This window comes from Miscanthus floridulus, chromosome 6 (genome assembly GCF_019320115.1).
Source record: "Miscanthus floridulus cultivar M001 chromosome 6, ASM1932011v1, whole genome shotgun sequence".
NCBI lineage: Eukaryota > Viridiplantae > Streptophyta > Magnoliopsida > Poales > Poaceae > Miscanthus > Miscanthus floridulus.
Genome location: NC_089585.1, coordinates 98,554,035 through 98,576,086, shown reverse-complemented (window position 1 = coordinate 98,576,086; position 22,052 = coordinate 98,554,035). Strand labels below are relative to the sequence as shown.

Genomic DNA, 22,052 nt, shown 5'->3' with positions numbered 1-22,052 from the left:
TCGCTTGCTCGTATACGATCGTGGATTATAAGCTGGAATAGTATTTTTCTCTCACACCAAACCAGCCAGCAGTAAATAATCCACGATCGTTTATGACGAAACGAACCGGCTGAATACCATTTTTCTAGCATCTCTTTTCTCGGGTTGATAGATCTACACGTCATGAAGAAGATATTATCACCAACCATATTTGTTGCAAGAGAGTACTAACATACTTTGGCCACACGAATCAATTGGTTTTGTTCAATAAAATCACTTTTCCATTTTTTTTTGAAAGGGCAGGTTTACCTTAAAAACCCCATATAGACAAGTATACCACATCATACAAATACCAATATTCAGGAGTCATATGTAAGACTAAGATGTTGTTCCCCTATTTGATCAACAAGGTACCAAGGTTTTTCAAGTTCCATCTTACAGAATACGATATACCACATTAATACTATATGCCTAGCTAGCTATTCTTTTTGTACGTGCTAAGAACCTATTTTTGCCAATTTAATATATTGAAATTGTGCTGCAGGAACTCCTCGTAGTTTCACGTAAAACGATTATTCTCCTTACTGACAAATTTTCCTTGCATGTAAATAGTTCTCTTCTATATGCATCTCCGTTTAATCTTCTTTATTTATTTATTATTAGTCATTACCTAACTGGCTAACGAAGATAACTTTCGTATGTGTTATTATTTGGTGTTCGTTTTCATTGGGACAAGTAGCATAACATCGTTGGTTTCAATTTTTTTTCGGCTTCCCCTTCAGTTTATACATATACTCCGTATTTTCTATTGGAAGCTATACCTAACCAAACGCTTTAAATCAAAAGTTGAAACCTACAACAATAATCCTTGGCACATGGCAGAAATATAACCACACCGATGACAAGTAGAACGAGGGAAAAATATATTCAATATATAAAATAAAATAAAATAAAATAAAATAGGTTTGAGAGCTCAGCGAGCGGAAGAGTCCGAAGAGACGCCAAATCCATTCCTCTTCCCTCTTCCACAGGCGGAGGGCCGAAACCAGCCGAGCAAGCCAGGCGACAGGCGACGCCAAGGCCAAGTCGAGAACACCCTAGGTGGTCGCTCGCGGGCTGCGAGGGAGAGCCGTGGCGGAGTCGCCGTCCTTGCCCACGGAGGAGGACGTGGCCGCCGCCGCAGTGGGATGGCGACGTCGACGCCCATGCCCGGAGGCGAGGGGACGCTCGCGGCGGTGATGCCGCGGTCCCCGTCGCCGACGCCGGCGGAGGCGGGGACCTCGGCGACCGAGACGCCCGTGCTGATATTCCTGTACTTCCACAAGGCGATCCGCGCGGAGCTCGAGGCGCTGCACGGCGCCGCCGTGCTCCTGGCCACCGAGCGCACCGGCGATGTAGCGGCGCTCGCCGAGCGCTGCCGCTTCTTCTTCAACATCTACAAACACCACTGCGACGCCGAGGACGCGGTACGGATGCTGGCTACCCCGTGTGGAGCTCTGTTTTTTTGTGTTTTTGGCCATTTTCCCCTGTTGCTTCCTGTTGGGTGGGGGACTTGACCCGTGGTGGATTTGGGCTTGGATGTGCGTGGGCGTGGGCGAATTTCGGCGGTATTTGGGTTTAGGGTAGCGGAATTGTTGCTTTCGGTTTGGGTGTGCCTGGTGGGATCGGGATTGAATCGGGCAAGCATTGTTAGGATCTGAAATTGGGTATGAGTTCATACGGTGGTGTAGAAGCTTTCAATGAATTGGCGTTGGATGGTTTGGTGGACAGGTTGAACTGTGTTCTTGGTTGATTAGCCGTGCTAGTACAAACAATTATTTGCACTTTGTCCTTCCAATGGTGACAAAATGAGATGTACTCTGAGGAAAACATGAGGGGGGAAAACCTCTGTTTACTTTAAGCTACAGTAGAAAGTTTGATTCATGCCATCGTATGTTGTCTTGTTTGTCTAGCTTCAATGGTAACAGTACACTACCATCCTTTTGCTCTGATTCGATTCGAACATGACGATGTTCGCATTAGTCATATATCTAATAGTTTTCACCATTCATGAAGCAGTGTATGGAAGTTGCAACCTTTCGGCTTCTTGTAGATTTCAAAGAATGAAAATGAACTTTCATTATCACTTCTTGTTGCAAGGAGTCTAGTTGACAAGCAAAAGTGCTCTGATTTCAGCTTTTCCTAAAATGCCGCCAAAAGTAGATGTTTTGCTATCAAACACAAGAATAACTTTTCGTTCTTTTCTGCCCGACCGTTTCTTCATGAGTCTGTCGTATATGGCCTATTCAAGGCTTCAACATTGTTGCTGTTTATTTTCTAACCCATTACATATTATCCCTTTATTTTTGGAAATAAAGGTCAACAGTTTACAATTTTTTCTTATAATAGATATACTTTCCTCGAAATGCGCCTATAGGTTTCATTTGTTTTGAATTGCAGGTCATCTTTCCAGCACTTGATATCCGAGTAAAGAATGTTGCAGGGACCTATTCCTTAGAGCATAAAGGAGAAAGTGATCTTTTTAGCCAGTTATTTGATCTCCTGCAATTGGACATACAGAATGATGATGGTCTTCGTAGGGAGCTTGCGTCATGCACAGGCGCGATACAAACATGTCTCAGCCAACATATGTCCAAGGAGGAAGAACAGGTTGGTTGTCAGTACCATATACCCCTTTAAATCTCATTTATCACATTAATCATGTCATGTCATGCTGGATGGATAAAACAGTCTGGTTGTATGAATTTAGTTCCTAGAATCAGCAGATTATGTTAAAAGATTTCATTGTTATAATTGAAAACCAGCTGCAAATTTGTGGTTCATACTTGGCATTTCATTAAGAGCTTTATTGTCGTTAATTAGTTGAAGTTTCCTAGGCAGAAAAGGCATTATTTTTAGGTTGTTCAACTATCTTTCCTGTTCAAACAAAATTTGAGTCCTCACAATCTCCTTCACTGGAATTCTAAAAAAATCGCTATTGCAAATCAATCTGGCATATCACTCTCCATTGTAAGTACTGGTATGTTTTTGCGATACTTTTCCGTTTTAAGATCATTGATGTTGAAAACGGCGGTGCAAACTGTTTTTAAGGGGTCGCCTGGATCCAGGTGCTCCCATGGCCCTGGACTCCTTGTCCTGGGCATCTGTTGCGCGTACCCAGTGCACTCTCTGTGCGGGGTCTGGGGAAGGGTGTCAGTGGCAAGCCTTACCCTCGCCTGTGCAATGCGAGGAGACCGCGACTCGAACCTGGGACCTTCCGGTCACAGGCGGTAAGACTCTACCGCCTGCATCTGTTGCATTGTCAAAATTAGTGAAAGGGAACAAGGGAAGAGCGAGACAAAAACCATTTAGCAAGGCCAAGCAGAAGCAGCCACCACATGCCCATCTCTGCTGGATCCAGCGCTGGTGGCTGTTGCAGAACCCCATCCAGTCAGCTTTAGTGGTGCATTTCAAAGATGTGGTTGATCTTAGGGGGCAGGGAACAAGAGGGTGGGCTGGAGTGCTAGCGGTGGTGAAACACAAAGAGAAAGGTGAGGAAGCCAGTGAGGAACACGACACTGTGAAAGAGAGGCAGTGCACCATCCGGGAGCTGCGCTGCATCAACCTGACAGGGAAAGGCACAGATTGGCTGGTTGGTGGGCTGGGCCAACCCTCTTCTCTTTTCCTTTTTTTTTTTCCCTCTCCCTGCTTCTGTTCTGCCGTTTATCAGGCTGGTAAGGTGCCTTGGCTCTCCTCATAATTGCCTAGGCATTTGGAAGGGGGTGGGCCTCCACGCCTCGCCTTACCACCTTAAGGACAGAAGCGGCATCTAACTAAAGTAAGCATGTGCAGCAGTGGATCGAAGTTATAGGCAAATTTGTTTTACTTGTAACGGTATAGTGAAGTTCTTGATAATGGTTCCAGTGAAGCATTTAGCTCTGCTGCCTGTACTTTTTGTTTAAGGCAATTAGTTTTCAGTGTCATGTTGGTGACTTGGAACTTCAAGTTCTGCATTGTGATCATAAGTATGACCTAAGTTCTGCATCCCCATTAAAGAAATTGGGTCAGCTTTGGTGCATTTGGCTACAGGAAGGTCAAAGTTTGAATCTTTGCTATCCTATACAAGAGTATAGAGAGGGTGATTCTTTGGCATCATGAAATTTTGCTCTCTAGTGTGCATTTGGCTACAGGAAGGTTAAAGTTTGAATCTTCGCTATCCTATACAAGAGTATAGAGAGGGTGATTCTTTGGCATCATGAAATTTTGCTCTCTAGTTCGTGTAACACATTTTTGTCTGAAATAAAGAGAAAAAACTCATCTCTGCTGTACAAGTTTTTTTTATCTTAAAGTTATTTTGAGCTATCTAGACAGAGTGGATACTAAATCTCACCTTCTGTCTTCAATATTTGGGTCAAAATTTTCTTTTGGTGCTTTGATGGATCATGCCTCCACTATAGTAGCTGCATCTTACTTTTGAGGCAATTGATTGGATAGACTGATGGAGTGAGAATTTATTCATTTAGAGGTGGGAAGGTTTTAGTTTCTTGTTTGGTTAGTGCATGAGAGTTCAGGTGGTATGTGGGAATTTGAGGGTACAGCTATCACCATTTTAAACTTATGGCGATCGTTGGTAATTGGTAGGTCATTTCTACCTTTCATACCGACTTATGTTAGCATGAATTGTGAACTAAAAATTTATAGTTTGACATCCATTTTCTTTATAGGGTATTGGGGCTAAAAAAAATCCAATTTCCCATATGGCCATTGCTATGTCCTTAAACTTCCTTCCGGCCACCCAATTGTAACCAAACATGGCACAGCTAATTAACATTTAATGAACATGCTGGCTGTGCTATAATTAATGTTGTTAGTGTCTGATCAAGGACCATTTAAATTTGTTTCAGGTCTTTCCATTGCTTACGAAGAAATTTTCATGTGAAGAACAAGCTGATTTAGTGTGGCAATTCCTATGCAACATTCCTGTCAATATGGTGGCAGAGTTCCTTCCATGGCTTTCAACTTCTGTCACATCTGATGAGCACCAAGATATCCGTAACTGCTTATGTAAAGTAGTTCCTGATGAGAAACTTCTCCAACAGGTTTCTATGAGCACAGCTCTAACTTTTTCCTTGAACCTCGCTTCGTATCCTGTTAATTTTTTGTGTTAAAACTTGTGTAGGTTGTATTCACATGGATGGAAGGGAAAGCAACAAGAGAAGTGGCAGAGAGCTTTGCCGCTGGTAATTCAGTAAGAAACCATAGTGTTGAGGATGTCCCAGACCAAGGGGAGATTCATATTTGTTCACATCAGGATTCTAAACTTGGGAGTAAAAACTGTGCAGAATCTAATGGTCCTCAAGCTGACAGGCATCCTATAGATGATATTTTGTACTGGCACAATGCCATTCGTATGGAGTTACATGATATAAAAGAAGAGACAAGAAGGGTGCAACAGTCTCAGGATTTTTCTGATATATCAGCCTTCAATGAGAGGCTTCAGTTCATTGCAGATGTATGCATCTACCACAGGTGTGTGGATTTGCATCTTCACTAATTCACATGTTGTTATGGCCATGATAAAGATGGCCCTAAACTGAAATGTTCATTCTTATTACCTTTTTCTTTCTCTACCATGTTTTTGCTTAGTAAAAAGCATGCCATTCGGAGTCAATGTTTAACTTTGGCATTTCTTTGCATCAGCAACTGCCAACACATAGTGAATCTTTTGCGATGTATGCTGTTGGTTGCACCAACTAGGTGGCCTATCCCTTTGTCTGTGTCATTGGCGTTTCCAAAGTTGCAGTTTCATTCTACTACTTTGTTGGCAGCTCCTTTTTAAGCGCTAGGATGTGTGAATATTTGCCTAACTAACTAGGGTCTCCTATTTTGATAACAGCGCAGCAAGGGCAAAATTGGCCAATTGTCACCATAGAAATTGATTGCACTATCCTTATCCTTAAATTAAGTAAATTGTACCTTAGTATAGAATTTTGTTTTGCATGAGGAACAAATGTTTTTGTTCATTATTTAAGCTATTTTAATTTTTTGTAGACAGGGTTTTTATTTTTCCATCTGATGCAACATGTGACTACATGTACTTGGGCAAGCAGTATCATGTGGCACGCTGATTCTCCTTGGAGGCCTAATTTGGAAACTCCAATCCCTCTGGGATCCCGGACTTTTCCCTGGGTTAGTTAGCACCTTAGTTCTCCATAGGGGGCTTTCCATTCCTGGGTTTTGCTCCCCCTTGCTTCCAAATTAGGCCTGAATTTGGTGTAATTTTATTTGAGAAGAGTTTCTTTTGTTATGTGCTGTTATTTTACTGCACATTGAGGATTTATTGCTAGCAGGTATTGTTTGCGTGCTTGTCATTGCTTGTTGGGCCATAGAACATAATTTTGCTAAATTCACTTGGGAAAAATAGTGTCCCTTTAGTTTTCATTTGGGAAAAAAGTGTCCCTCTTGTTAACTGAATCTTATCTTTGATCTCACAACTTCCATTGTTTTCTGACATGCAGTATCGCTGAGGATCAGGTTGTTTTTCCTGCAGTCGATAGTGAGCTGTCCTTCGTGCAGGAGCATGCTGAAGAAGAACGCAGGTTTAACAATTTTAGGTGTTTAATTCAGCAAATCCAAATAGCAGGAGCCAAATCAACTGCATTGGACTTCTACTCAAAACTGTGTTCACATGCTGATAAAATATTGGAGACAATCGAAAAACACTTCCGCAATGAAGAAACCAAGGTTAGTACTCAGTAGTCAGGTAGCTTGGCTGTTGGAACATTTACCTTATTGGTCAATGCCTCATATTTAGTTGAACTTACCTAGGTGCTTCCTCAAGCTAGGATGCTTTTCTCTCCTGAGAAGCAAAGGGAACTTTCATACAAAAGTTTGTGTGTTATGCCATTGAAATTATTGGAACATGTTTTACCGTGGTTGGTGTCAAAGCTGAGTGATGAGCAGGCAACTTCATTTCTTCGGAATATACGCTTGGCAGGTTATCCTTTTACTTAAATCGTGCTATATTGTCATATCTATTCATTTCGTTAGCTTAAATGATTTCTTCAAATTCTATATTTGCTAAAAAAGATGCATATGAAACAGCCTCACCATCTGAAACTGCACTGGTCACTCTTATCTCTGGTTGGGCATGCAAAGGCCGGGACAAATGCAAATCTGGAGAATATTTATGCTTAACATCAGGTACAGCAAGATGCCTGGAGCTGTCCTTCGTGCAGGAGCATGCTGAAGAAGAACGCAGGTTTAACAATTTTAGGTGTTTAATTCAGCAAATCCAAATAGCAGGAGCCAAATCAACTGCATTGGACTTCTACTCAAAACTGTGTTCACATGCTGATAAAATATTGGAGACAATCGAAAAACACTTCCGCAATGAAGAAACCAAGGTTAGTACTCAGTAGTCAGGTAGCTTGGCTGTTGGAACATTTACCTTATTGGTCAATGCCTCATATCTAGTTGAACTTACCTAGGTGCTTCCTCAAGCTAGGATGCTTTTCTCTCCTGAGAAGCAAAGGGAACTTTCATACAAAAGTTTGTGTGTTATGCCATTGAAATTATTGGAACGTGTTTTACCGTGGTTGGTGTCAAAGCTGAGTGATGAGCAGGCAACTTCATTTCTTCGGAATATACGCTTGGCAGGTTATCCTTTTACTTAAATCGTGCTATATTGTCATATCTATTCATTTCGTTAGCTTAAATGATTTCTTCAAATTCTATATTTGCTAAAAAAGATGCATATGAAACAGCCTCACCATCTGAAACTGCACTGGTCACTCTTATCTCTGGTTGGGCATGCAAAGGCCGGGACAAATGCAAATCTGGAGAATATTTATGCTTAACATCAGGTACAGCAAGATGCCTGTCAGATGATGTAGATGATCTGGGAAAACGTCGACCATTCTGCCCATGTGCTTCACGCAACAGCTCAGATCTTTCTCTGCAGCTACAAACTGAAAACGGTTCTAGGCCAGGCAAACGAGGAAAAGATGCAGTATCTTTTCCTGGTACTAATGGAAGTTACTGCTCTCAAACTGCTGACATTGAAGCAAGTCCATGTAGCAAAAAGCCTTGTTGTATTCCTGGGTTGAGAGTAGAGAGTAGCAATCTTGGTATTGGTTCCTTGGCTTCTGCAAAGTCCTTTCGTTCTTTATCATACAATTCTACTGCTCCTTCACTATATTCGAGCCTCTTTTCATGGGAGACAGATGCATCGTTGTCTTGTTCGGATGGCATTTCAAGGCCAATTGATACAATATTCAAATTTCACAAGGCAATTCGCAAGGATTTAGAGTACTTAGATGTTGAATCTGGAAAGCTCATTGATGGCGACGAGTCTTGCCTTCGCCAATTCATTGGAAGGTTCCGTTTGTTATGGGGTCTTTATAGGGCTCACAGCAATGCTGAGGATGAAATTGTGTTCCCAGCATTGGAATCGAGAGAAACATTGCACAATGTGAGCCATTCATATACTCTTGACCACAAGCAGGAAGAACAATTATTTGAAGATATCTCTAATGTTCTCTTTCAGCTCTCACAACTATATGATAGCCAGGGCCATGCCCAGACTGAAGTTAATGAAGTAGAAGCAAAGCTGTTTCCATTCATCTAATGACGTTGATTTTGCTAGAAAGTATAATGAGCTTGCCACAAAACTTCAGGGCATGTGCAAGTCTATCCGGGTCGCCTTGACTAATCATGTCCATAGAGAAGAACTTGAATTGTGGCCGTTGTTTGACAAACATTTTTCTGTGGAGGAGCAAGATAAACTTGTAGGTCGTATAATTGGTTCAACAGGTGCTGAGGTTCTCCAATCTATGTTACCCTGGGTTACATCAGCTCTCACTCAAGAGGAGCAGAACAAAATGCTTGATACGTGGAAGCAAGCCACAAAAAATACAATGTTTGGGGAATGGCTAAACGAGTGGTGGAAGGGAGCTGGAACAACATCTGATTCTTCAGCAGAGGCATCCTCTGCTCCAGAAGGTCTGTGCAGCTCCTTTTCTTTTTTGCCTTGTCCTCAATGTCTTAAGAACTTTTCTATTTGCATTCCCTCTTCTACATAACGTTTGTTAGAACAACCAGGTGAATGTATAAATTTCATATACATATACTTCCTCCGATGACAAATATAAGTCTATCTAGGTTTGTCATAACTCATAAGTCAATCTTTCTAACTTCGATTAGCAATTTCAATAAAAAAATCTTAAATGAAAAGAATTATATATTATGTAAGTAATGTCCATCTATATCAAATTTTAGATATTGATGGTCAACAACAACAACAACAACAACAAAGCCTAAGTCCCAAATAAGTTGGGGTAGGCTAGAGTTGAAACCCAGCAGAAGCAATCAAGGTTCAGGCACGTGAATAGCTGTTTTCTAAGCACTTCTATCTAAGGCTAAGTCTTTGGGTATATTCCATCCTTTCAAGTCTCCTTTTATTGCCTCTACCCAAGTCAACTTTGGTCTTCCTCTGCCTCTCTTCACGCACCGGTGCCTCTGGAGGTTTCCGTTGGACATGTCCAAACCATCTCAACCGGTGTTGGACAAGCTTTTTTTCAATTGGTGCTACCCCTAATCTATCACGTATATCATCGTTCCGAACTCGATCCCTTGTATGACCGCAAATCCAACGCAACATACGTATTTCCGCGACACTTATCTGTTGAACATGTCGTCTTTTTGTAGGCCAACATTCTGCACCATACAACATAGCAGGTCTAATCGCCGTCCTATAAAACTTTCCTTTTAGCTTCTATGGTACCCTTTTGTCACATAGGACACCAGATGCTTGGCGCCGCTTCATCCACCCTGCTTTGATTCTATGGTTAACATCTTCATCAATATCCCCGTCTTCTCTGTAGCATTGATCCTAAATATCGAAAGGTATCATTCCTAGGCACTATTTGACCTTCCAAACTAATATCTTCCTCCTCCCGAGTAGTAGTGCCGAAGTCACATCTCATATACTCAGTTTTAGTTCTACTGAGTCTAAAACCTTTGCACTCCAAAGTCTCCCGCCATAACTCTAGTTTTTTATTCACTCATGTCCGGCTTTCATCAACTAGCACTACATCGTCCGCGAAAAGCATACACCAAGGGATGCCCCCTTGTATGTCCCTTGTGACCTCATCCATCACTAAGGCAAACAGATAAGGGTTCAAAGCTGATCCTTGATGTAGTCCTATCCTAATCGGGAAGTCATTCGTGTCTCCATCACTTGTTCGAACACTAGTCACAACATTATTATACATGTCCTTAATGAGCCCGACGTACTTCGTTGGGACTTTATGTTTGTCCAAAGCCCACCACATAACATTCATTGGTATTTTATCATAAGCCTTCTCCAAGTCAATAAAAACCATGTGTAGGTCCTTCTTCTCCCTGTACTGCTCCATAACTTGTCTTATTAAGAAAATGGCTTCCATGGTTGACCTTCCGGGTATGAAACCAAATTGGTTCATAGAGACCCGCGTTATTGCTCTCAAGCGATGCTCGATAACTCTCTCCCATAGCTTCATAGTATGGCTCATCAACTTAATTCCCCGGTAATTAGTACAACTTTGAATATCCCCTTTATGCTTGTAGATCGGTACCAATATACTTCTCCTTCACTCGTCAGGCATCTTATTCGATCGAAAAATATGGTTGAACAGCTTGGTTAGCCATACTATAGCTATGTCCCCGAGGCATCTCCACACCTCGATTGGGATACCATCCGGTCCCATCGCCTTACCTCCTTTCATCCTTTTCAACGCCTCTCTGACCTCAGATTCTTGGATTCTCCGCACAAAGCGCCTATTGGTGTCATCAAAAGAGTCATCCAACTGAAAGGTTGTGTCCATATTCTCACCATTGAACAAAACATATTGATGGTCAAAGTTTTAAAAAAAGTTTTGACTAAGGACAAACCTACATGTACTTGTATTTACAAACGAAGGAAGTATTAATGTACTATACATTGTCTAGATGTTTAATTTATTGGATAAAATCTTTCGTCAATTGTTGAGCTCTGTACGTCTTATATGTCATAGGAACAATGTTTGGCTAGATCAGCTAAAGCATCACATTCATCAAATGAGTTTTATGCTTATTAAAAGTAGTTCTATGCTTGGTTCTTCTCTTCTCCACTGACAAACATCTTTCATTATGACTGAGCTTTCCTTTGCCCTTTGTAGATAGTCATTTACAAGATAAGCTTGATCAAAATGACCAGATGTTCAAGCCTGGCTGGAAGGACATATTTCGAATGAACCAGAGTGAACTTGAGGCTGAGGTGCGAAAGGTTTCACGAGATCCTACACTTGACCCAAGGCGGAAGGCCTATCTAATTCAAAATCTCATGACAAGGTTTGACATTTGAATGTTTCTATGAGTTGCTTGTTACAAATATGAATATTCATAATCTTGTGTTTTTCAGCCGCTGGATAGCTGCTCAGCAAAAGTTACCGGAACCAAATTCTGAAGAATGTAGTGATGATGCCAGTATACCTGGATGTGCTCCTTCATATCGAGACCAGGAGAAACAAATTTATGGTTGTGAACACTACAAACGGAACTGCAAACTTGTTGCTGCATGCTGCAACAAGCTGTTCACATGCAGATTCTGCCATGACAAAGTTAGTGACCATACGATGGAAAGGTAAGTGCCATGGCCTCGAAGTCAATTGTTTTTAACTTGTTGATGCCAGATGTACTGTGTGTTGGGATTCTTTTCCTTTGAACCTCGATTCAGGCTCCAAATTAATAAAAAAAAAGAAAGACGTGTAGGAAATAGAGAGCTTGCTGTTAAAATGTTCTCCCTGGTTTGCCGCTCTTCATTATATATGATTGCAACTTCCTGTTCATGCGTGGTTGTAGTGTGGGCTTGCAATTCTGTCCAACCTTGAATGTATTATCTTTAGTTCTCAAGTAAACCTCTTAACACTGTTCAAAACAAAATTTGTTACTGTCCTTGTGTCAGTGTGCATTTTCTCTGCTATACCTTTGCAACACATTTCAGAAAGTATAATGAGCCAACTCTACTTGATATCTCAAGGAAAGCAACACAGGAGATGATGTGCATGGTATGCCTAAAGATTCAACCTGTTGGACCGTTCTGCCAAACCCCATCTTGCAACAGACTATCGATGGCAAAGTACTACTGTAACATCTGCAAATTTTTCGATGATGAAAGGTAATATACCTTGACATGACTGAAACTTTAAACTTTGTCTGAGTGTGTATTTTAGGCCTGTTGAGGTATTGAACTACAATGTTCTACTTATCTATTAACAAAAAGTTGCAACAGTATTTTTTCTTATTGTTTTTCATGTAATAGTTATGTATTTGTTGAAGTGATTTATGGACAGAACAAGGTTTCCCTTTCAAATCTGGAATAACAACTCAACAAGATTGGTCATTGCCAGAGCTCGAACCTACTCCCTCCATCCCAAATTATAAGTCGTTCTGGCTTTTCTAGGTACTTAGCTTTTACTATGTACGTAGACATAATTTATATCTAGGTGCGTAGCAAGAACTATGTACCTAGAAAAGCCAGAACGGCTTATAATTTGGAAGGGAGAGAGTATCAAGTTTGTCATTGCCATTTTATTTTGGTGATTGGAGATCTGGAAATGTAGTATTTTAACCTAGTAACAATCTATGCTGCATGGTATGTAGTATTTTAACCTAGTAACAAGTGAACAACATCCATAGTATGGTAATTGGAGCTCTGGAAACTTATTTTATCATTATTTATCTATGCTGCATGGTAGCGTATAGTATTTCAACTTAGTAACAAGGGAACAGCAAATCCCTAGTGTGAGTGGCATCTGACAAAGTCACTTTTAATATCAACATAAGTGGTAATATAGCATATATCATTATATATACATTGATGGATAAGTCATGTGTGGCTGGTCTTTGTGGGGCTGTTGTTGCTCACATGGTCCTTATGGCTGTTTTTCTGTTTTTAGGACAGCATCTTAGACTAGAGGACAGCATCTTAGACTAGAGGACAGCATCTTAGCTAGGACAGCATATTAGCATCTTAGCCTAGCATCTTGGCATATGCTTGGCTGGCTAGCAGCCTATAAATATGTAACCCCAACCCCTCAGGTTGGTATGGCATTTGTGTGAGCTTGTGTGAGAAATAGACAAGAAAATTGCCCCAACTCCTAGTGTCATCCTCTCTCGATGAGAGTAAGAATTCTCCTACTACCAAGAGTGAGAATTCAGCAACTAACAACTGGTATCAGAGCCGTATTATCCTGTAGCCTGAGCATCTCTTGCTCATCTTCTCTCCCAGCCCCACAACAGCCCCAGCTGTTGGCAGCACCAGCTCCTCCGGCCGCTCCTGTTCACTCCTCCCCCGCGCAGACGAGCTCGTCTGAAGCAGCCCTCTCCCCACGCAGCAGCCCCCCGGTAGCGCGTCATGTCCGCAGGGCAGTCTCAGCGCTCGGTCGCCTCGAGCACGCGGCGTCGGCAGGAGGCCGAACTTGCCGCGGCAGAGGAACGTGAGCGAGCGGTGGCAGAGACCGCTGCGGCGGCGGCAAGGGCGTCGAGGCTGGCAGCGGCGGAGCTGGCAGCAGCCAGAGCGGAGGCGGAAGCGGCGGCGGCGGCGAATGCAGCGCAAGCGGCGGCGGCGGAGGTCGAGGCTCTGCGCGGCAGCATCGGCAGCTCCATTTCCGCTGACGACACCGCCGACGCGGACCTCGAGCTGCTAGAGAGGGAGGCAGCGCGAGCGCGGGCGGCGCAGTGGGCAGCCGCGCACGTCCACGAGCGTGGCGGCAGCCCAGACAGGCGTGGACGCGCTGGCGGCGCTCCTGGAGGAGGCGCGCACGGCGGTGGCGCTCCTGGGGCAGCCGCGCACGCCCACGAGCGCGGCGGCAGCCCAGACAGGCGCGGACGCGCCGGTGGCGCTCCTGGAGGAGGCGCTCACGACGGCGGCGCTCCTGGAGGAGGCGCGCACGGCGGCGACGCTCCTGGAGGAGGCGCGCACGGCAACGGTGGCGGACGGGTCGATGGAGAGCGCGGCTTTCACAGGCAGCGTGGCTCTCTCTCCCCGGATCGGTACCCACGGGTCGATGGAGAGCGCGGCCTTCACAGGCAGCGTGGCTCTCTCTCCCCGGATCGGTACCGTGGTTACCACGGGCTCCAGGCTGTTGTCAGGGACGTCGGTCCCGGCGGTGGGTGGCCCACCCTCACCAAGACCAACTACGTCGAGTGGGCTGCGGTGATGAGGGTAAAGCTCCAGGTGCGGCACATGTGGGAGGCAGTCCGGTACGGCGACGTCGACTACGACCTAGATCGACGGGCGCTGGATGCTCTCATCGCTGCAGTCCCGCCCGAGATGCAGTTCTCGCTTACCAGCAAGCGGACTGCCAAGGAGGCTTGGGACGCCATCGCTGCGGCACGCATCGGCAGCGACCGCGCCCGCAAGTCCACGCTGCAGGCACTTCGCAAGGAGTGGGAGAACCTGGCCTTCAAGCCAGGTGAGGACGTTGATGACTTTGCTCTCCGTCTCAACACTCTGTTGCAGAAGATGGTGCAGTTCGGCGACGACACCTACGGCGAGGAGAGAGCTGTCGAAAAGCTCTTCCGCTGCGTCCCCGAGAAGTACAAGCAGATGGCTCGCTCGATCGAGTCGCTGCTGGATCTCTCCACGATGTCGATCGAGGCGATAGGTCGCCTCAAGGTCGTTGACAGTGATGAGCCACAGTCCCTCTCGGGGCCCATCACCACTGGCGGGAAGCTCCTTCTCACTCGGGAGCAGTGGCTTGCCAGCCAAGGTGATCGGAGGAAGGGGGAGCCTTCTTCCGCGACAGGCGGCCGCAAGCGTGGCAAGCCGCGCAAGGCGCGCAGAGACGCCCAGGCCGGGGCGCGAGGACGTGCCGAGGGTGATGCCCGCGGAGGCGCCCAGGGCGACGCCGCTGGCAGGCACAAGCCGGCACGAGACGACACCTGCCGCAACTGCGGCCAGCTTGGCCATTGGGCCAAGGACTGTCGACAGCCACGACGCGGCCAGGCCCACGTCGCACAGGCGGAGGAGGAGCCGGCTCTGTTCATGGCACATGCCACAATCGAGCTACCTCCAGCGGCACCGGCCGCAGCGGCTCTCCTCCACCTTGACAAGCCAAAAGCACACGCCCTTCTCGGCGACAGCTCCGGCAACGACAAGACTGACGGGTGGTGCCTCGACACCGGTGCCACCCATCACATGACCGGTCGACGGGAGTTCTTCACCGAGCTTGACCCTAGCGTCCGAGGCTTCGTCAAGTTTGGGGATGTCTCCGGCGTAGAGATCAAGGGCGTCGGCTCCGTCATCTTCACCACCGTGTCTGGTGAGCACAGGCTGCTCACCGGAGTCTACTACATCCCCGCGTTGAAGAACTCCATCATCAGCTTGGGACAGCTGGATGAGAACGGTTCGCGCATGGTGGTTGAGGACGGAGTCATGAGGATTTGGGATCGTCGTCGTCGCCTTCTTGCCAAGGTATCCAGAAGCGCAAATCGACTCTACGTCCTTAACGTGCAGGTGGCACAACCCCTCTGTCTCGCTGCTCGTCGGGACGACGAGGCGTGGCAGTGGCACGAGCGTTTCGGGCACATTCACTTTGAGGCCCTGAAGCGGCTCAGTGCCACGGAGATGGTGCGAGGCCTGTCGTGCCTCGACCATGTGGAGCAGCTCTGCGACGTCTGCGTGTTGACGAAGCAGAGGCGACTCCCCTTTCCACAGCGGGCTAGCTTTCGAGCCAAGGAGAGGCTCGAGCTTGTGCACGGGGACTTGTGTGGCCCGGTGACACCGGCCACACCGGGAGGACGACGCTACTTCCTGCTGCTCGTCGACGACCTCTCCCGCTACATGTGGGTGATGGTCCTCGGCAGCAAGGGAGAGGCTGCGGACGCCATCAGGCGCGCGCAGGCTGCTGCGGAGGCGGAGTGCGGCCGCAAGCTGCGCGTGCTGCGCACCGACAACGGCGGCGAATTCACGGCGGCTGAATTCGCGTCGTACTGCGCTGACGAGGGCATTCAGCGCCACTACTCCGCGCCGTACAGCCCGCAGCAGAACGGCGTCGTCGAGCGGCGCAACCAGTTGTGGGGATGGCTCGGGCCCTCCTCAAGCAGAGGGGGATGCCGGCTATCTTCTGGGGAGAGGCGGTGGTGACGGCCGTCTACATCCTCAACCGCTCGCCTACCAAGGCGCTCGACGGCAGGACGCCGTACGAGGCTTGGCATGGGCGCAAGCCGGCGGTCTCCCACTTGCGGGTCTTTGGCTGCCTCGTATTCGCCAAGGAGCTTGGCCACATCAGCAAGCTCGACGACAGGAGCACTCCGGGAGTGTTCATCGGCTACGCGGAGGGCTCGAAGGCCTACCGCATCCTCGACCCGAAGACACAGCGTGTGCGCACGGCGCGCGACGTTGTGTTCGACGAAGGGTGAGGATGGGCGTGGGACAAGGCAGTGGACGACGGCTCGGCTCCGACGTACGACGACTTCACTGTCGAGTACGTCCACTTCGAGGGAGCTGGGGGAGTAGGCAGTTCTTCGGCGAGCGCGTCTACCCCAGTCTCCGAGCCTCCACCGACCCCGGCACCTGCTACTCCGACAGCACCACGCTCTCCAGCCAGGACCTCGGCTGCGATGAGCTCTTCGCCGGCTCCACCACAGCCGGCAACGCCACGCACTCCAGCACCGACAGGCACCACTTCGGGCACGTCTACTCCACCACCAGCTCGTGTCGAGCACGGCCCGGTTGAGCTCGCTACTCCGCTCTCTCACGACGAGGAGCGCGTCGACGCGTACCACGACGGCGAGCCGTTGCGGTACCGTACGGTGGAGAACCTTCTCGGCGACCAGCCGGTGCCGGGACCGGTGCCTCACGACCTGGAGGCGCAGTTGCACCTTGCGTGTGACGACGGCGAGCCTCGGTCGTTTGCAGAGGCCGAGAGACACGCGGCATGGCGCGCCGTGATGCAGTTGGAGATGGATGCGGTTGAGAAGAACCGCACCTGGGAGCTTGCTGACCTTCCTCGTGGTCACCGCGCGATCACCCTTAAGTGGGTGTACAAGTTGAAGAGGGATGAAGCCGGCGCCATCGTCAAGCACAAGGCTCGCTTGGTGGCACGAGGTTTCGTGCAGCAGGAGGGGGTCGACTTCGACGACGCTTTTGCTCCCGTGGCACGGATGGAGTCCGTGCGACTCCTCCTTGCGCTAACTGCCCAGGAGGGCTGGCGTGTTCACCACATGGACGTCAAGTCGGCGTTCCTTAACGGCGACTTGAAGGAGGAGGTCTACGTGCACCAGCCGCCGGGATTTGCGATCCCCGGCAAGGAGGGCAAGGTGCTCCGCCTGCGCAAGGCCCTCTATGGCTTGCGGCAGGCACCGAGGGCGTGGAATGCCAAGTTGGATTCCACGCTAAAGGGGATGGGCTTTGAGCAAAGCCCGCACGAGGCGGCCATCTACCGACGGGGCAATGGAGGAAATGCCCTGCTGGTGGGTGTCTACGTCGACGACTTGGTGATCACCGGCACCAAGGATGCGGAGGTGGCGGCATTCAAGGAAGAGATGAAGGCCACCTTCCAGATGAGTGACCTGGGGCCTCTCTCCTTCTACCTGGGAATCGAGGTGCACCAGGATGACTCCGGGATCACGCTTCGACAGACCGCCTACGCCAAGCGCGTCGTTGAGCTAGCTGGGCTCACCGACTGCAACCCAGCTCTCACCCCGATTGAGGAGAGGCTGAAGCTGAGCCGCGACAGCACGACGGAGGAGGTGGACGCTACACAGTACCGGCGCCTTGTGGGGAGCCTTCGCTACCTCGCCCACACACGGCCGGACTTGGCATTCTCCGTCGGCTACGTTAGTCGGTTCATGCAGCGACCGACGACGGAGCACCAGCAGGCTGTGAAGAGGATCATCCGCTACGTTGCGGGGACTCTCGACCACGGCCTCTACTACCCGAGGTGTCCTGGGGCGGCACACTTCGTCGGGTACAGCGACAGCGACCACGCCGGCGACATCGACACCAGCAAGAGCACGAGCGGGATCCTCTTCTTCCTCGGCAGGTGCCTCGTTAGCTGGCAGTCGGTCAAGCAGCAGGTGGTGGCCCTGTCCAGCTGCGAGGCCGAGTACATAGCGGCCTCCACCGCTTCGACTCAGGCGCTCTGGCTCGCTCGACTGCTTGGTGATCTCCTCGGCAGAGACACTAGAGCGGTGGAGCTCAGGGTGGACAGCAAGTCCGCTCTGGCCCTGGCAAAGAACCCCGTGTTCCACGAACGCAGCAAGCACATCCGGGTGAGGTACCACTTCATCCGAGGCTGTTTGGAGGAAGGGAGCATCAAGGCGAACTACATCAACACCAAGGACCAGCTTGCGGACCTGCTCACCAAGCCCCTTGGGATGATCAAGTTCCTTGAGCTCTGCTCCAGGACCGGGATGGTTCAACTCTCCCACAAGACGACGCACAAGACTTAGGGGGAGAATGATGGATAAGTCATGTGTGGCTGGTCTTTGTGGGGCTGTGTGGCTGGTCTTTGTGGGGCTGTTGTTGCTCACATGGTCCTTGTGGCTGTTTTTCTGTTTTTAGGACAGCGTCTTAGACTAGAGGACAGCATCTTAGACTAGAGGACAACATCTTAGCTAGGACAGCATATTAGCATCTTAGACTAGCATCTTAGACTAGCATCTTGGCATATGCTTGGCTGGCTAGCAGCCTATAAATATGTAACCCCAACCCCTCAGGTTGGTATGGCATTTGTGTGAGCTTGTGTGAGAAATAGACAAGAAAATTGTCCAACTCCTAGTGTCATCCTCTCTCGATGAGAGTAAGAATTCTCCTACTACCAAGAGTGAGAATTCAGCGACTAACATACATAGCATTAAAGAACAATCTAACCCGAATTAATCTTTTGTAAAGTTTTAGTGGTAGGGCCAAATTTAGTAAAAACCACTTCGGTTCATCTAAGGAAGTAACAAAAGAAAGATCCCTAGTGAGGTGATAGTCTGTGAAGTGTCCTATACTCTGCCTACATTTCAAAAATTTCAGGGTTAAATTGTTAGTGTATGAGAAAGGGGAGCGAGGAAGTGAGGCATGGATTTCTAGTTACTCTTATTGTTGCCATTTTCTTTCTGTTATAGGTCTTGAGAAAAAATCTCTGTTGGCCTAGTAGGCTCAAGCCTATCTTTGTGGTGGTGTTGAGAAATTTTGTTTTGGTTTGTTTGATACCCGAACCAAGGTGTGTTGCAGTCTTGCAGATTGCACGTAGCTACTGGCTTGCAGTATAGTTCTCTGGTTGAATAATTTTTGTTTAGATTTGTTAGGTTCATACAATTAAGGCAAATGAAAATTCTCTTTGAATCATAGAAAACTACCCTGTTGGCTTTTAAAATATTTAGATGTTATTTTCTTTTTCTACTTTCTCCAATTTGGGTTTATAGTTGATAGTCCAATGCTCCAATGCCATCAAGTGATCAAACGAGTTGAAACCTGTTAGGTTTCCTAGTAGTCTTATCTTCCATCTCATAGGTTTGTTATCAGTTCATGTTTTGAAATAAACATTTGGATTTGGAAATTAGCAATATGGCTCGTCTAACATTGGGATGTTCTCCAGGACTGTGTACCACTGTCCGTTTTGTAATTTGTGTCGTCTTGGAAAAGGTCTTGGTGTTGATTTCTTCCATTGCATGAAATGCAACTGTTGTCTTGGAATGAAATTAACTGAGCACAAATGTCGGGAAAAAGGGCTAGAGACAAATTGTCCAATATGCTGCGACTTCCTGTTTACATCAAGTGCCGCAGTCAGAGCCCTCCCTTGTGGCCACTTCATGCATTCAGCTTGCTTTCAGGTATGCTCCTTTTGTTGCACCATCACCAGATCCAAATTTGTGGTTTATTCTCTGGTTGTCAGTAATGATTTTTAACGAGTTAATTAATTGTCAATCCAGGCATACACTTGTAGCCACTACACTTGTCCTATCTGCTGCAAATCCTTGGGAGATATGGCGGTAGGCATAACTCTATGATGATGTGGCTATCTTGTGTTTCCCCTTAGTGAAGTATATTGTTATTTGTGTTCCATGATTGACTTGTTTTCTTTTTTACTTTTGTGCATTATTTAATGGTGCATTTTGTTAAATGTTTAGTTCCTTTTAGTGGAAAGAAAGTATCTGGCAGAATCTTCAGTGTTTCAATATTAGTAGCATATTAGCTCTACCTTTTATTTGTTGATAATACAATGCCCTCTTTCTCATTTATGTTGTGTGGTTATTTTAGTATTTTCTACAAATCCTCCTATTTCCATACTCTTGAGGTGATATTCCTTGTCGTCTCACTGTTGTGCTCATCACAAGGCTGCCAAGGAAGGTGTTTATTCGTGTGATAAACTGTTGAACTTTTTGCTCTTGAATGTCACTTTCTTTGTGCAAGCGGTAGAGTCTTACCGCCCGTGATCAGAAGGTCCCGGGTTCGAGTCGCAATCTCCTCGCATTGCACAGGCGAGGGTAAGGTTTTCCACTGACACCCTTCCCCAGACCCCGCACAGAGCGGGAGCTCTCTGCACTGGGTACGCCCTTTTAATGTCACTTTCACTGACTGGATATTCTCATTGGTTTAGCAGCATCTTGTTCCATATCCAGAAGATCCAGTGTTATAACTTAAAAATAAACACATATAATTTGTTGACATTATATGGGAAACCAAGATGAAACCGCCGGTTCCTTTTTGACTTGTATGCAGCAAACCTGCCAATCGTCTTGCTTCAGTGCCTGAGTAGCATCAGTTATCGGAAATGAAATGTAGATGCGTTTCTTAGTCTTTTCTTGAACTTAGGAATTTGCTGCGAGTTTGTGACTATATGCTGCGGTAGGAATAAACAATGGACGTCTTGTTGCACGACTTCTAAAATCTTCTCAAGCAGTCTCTTCATATACCTTAAAATATCCAGACAATAATGATTGCTAACTGAGCTGATTGTCAAAATTTTATGACATTTTGATGATCATACTGAATTATGGTCCATAATTCAAATTTTCCTATTTGCAGGTGTATTTTGGCATGCTTGATGCCTTGTTGGCTGCTGAAGAGCTTCCGGAGGAATACCGTGATCGGTGCCAGGTAGCCCAGTTCTTTTGTTCTCGATTTTCATTGTTTCCACCGCTCGACTATTTATTAATTTTATTGCATCGCTCGTCCAGGATATACTGTGCAATGACTGTGAGAGGAAAGGCAGATGTCGATTTCATTGGCTATACCACAAATGCGGCTCCTGTGGGTCCTACAATACCCGAGTCATCAAGACTGACACAGCAGATTGCTCTACACCAAGGTAGTTAGGCCATGCTCGCTTGTCTTATTAATCCGTACTTTTCAGCTTGTTTTTTTCAGTCGGAACAGTATTTTTCTCTCACAACAAATTAGCCGAAACAGTGTTTCGACTTGTTTTTTCAACGAAGCGAACGGAGCCTTAGAGGGAACATTCGTGCTTTAGTACTTTATTTTTTGTATCACTTTTGTAAATATCGTCTAGCGAGAAGGAAAAAAGAGAAGCCGTGTAGCATAGTTACCATAATTTCATTCGTAGACATTTCAGTTTTGTAAGTGTAGCAGTTTACAATTTACTAGGTCTAGGACGTTATACTGTCAAAATGTACGGTTCTGCTTAAAAAAACATATTCCGAGAAAATTGGCTCGTTAGAAAAATTACTCCTCGCGAGCATGTTGTACAACTTTCGTTGCCACTTATATATTTTTTATATAGCAAGGGGGAATCGCTGATACTAAATTACTAATTTATAAAATTTAATTCCAATTTAAACTGACAACGAAAAGGTGGCATGGAGACAAAATTCGATGTGAAAAAAGAACACTACTACTATCGAAGAAAAAACAATCCGGACCCACCCGGCGCCGGCGTCAGCGTGAGCGCTTATATTATGTCCCCCTTGTTATGGTTCTCACTTGGCAGCGCGCACCGGCTCGGGTGTTCCGCTTCACGCTTCAAACGCCACCGGCCCGCCCACCGCTTCAAACGCTTCAAACCCGTTCACCGATTCCCTCCGTTGGTCACGCCGCCCTTCCACTCGCGCTGCCCTCT

The 22,052-nt window shown here is 46.8% G+C and overlaps 1 pseudogene; it reads left to right on the top strand.

The window, feature by feature from the left end:
- Window positions 1-875: 875 nt before the first annotated feature.
- On the top strand, window positions 876-21,684 carry LOC136456398 (zinc finger protein BRUTUS-like; annotated as a pseudogene).
- Window positions 21,685-22,052: the final 368 nt, after the last annotated feature.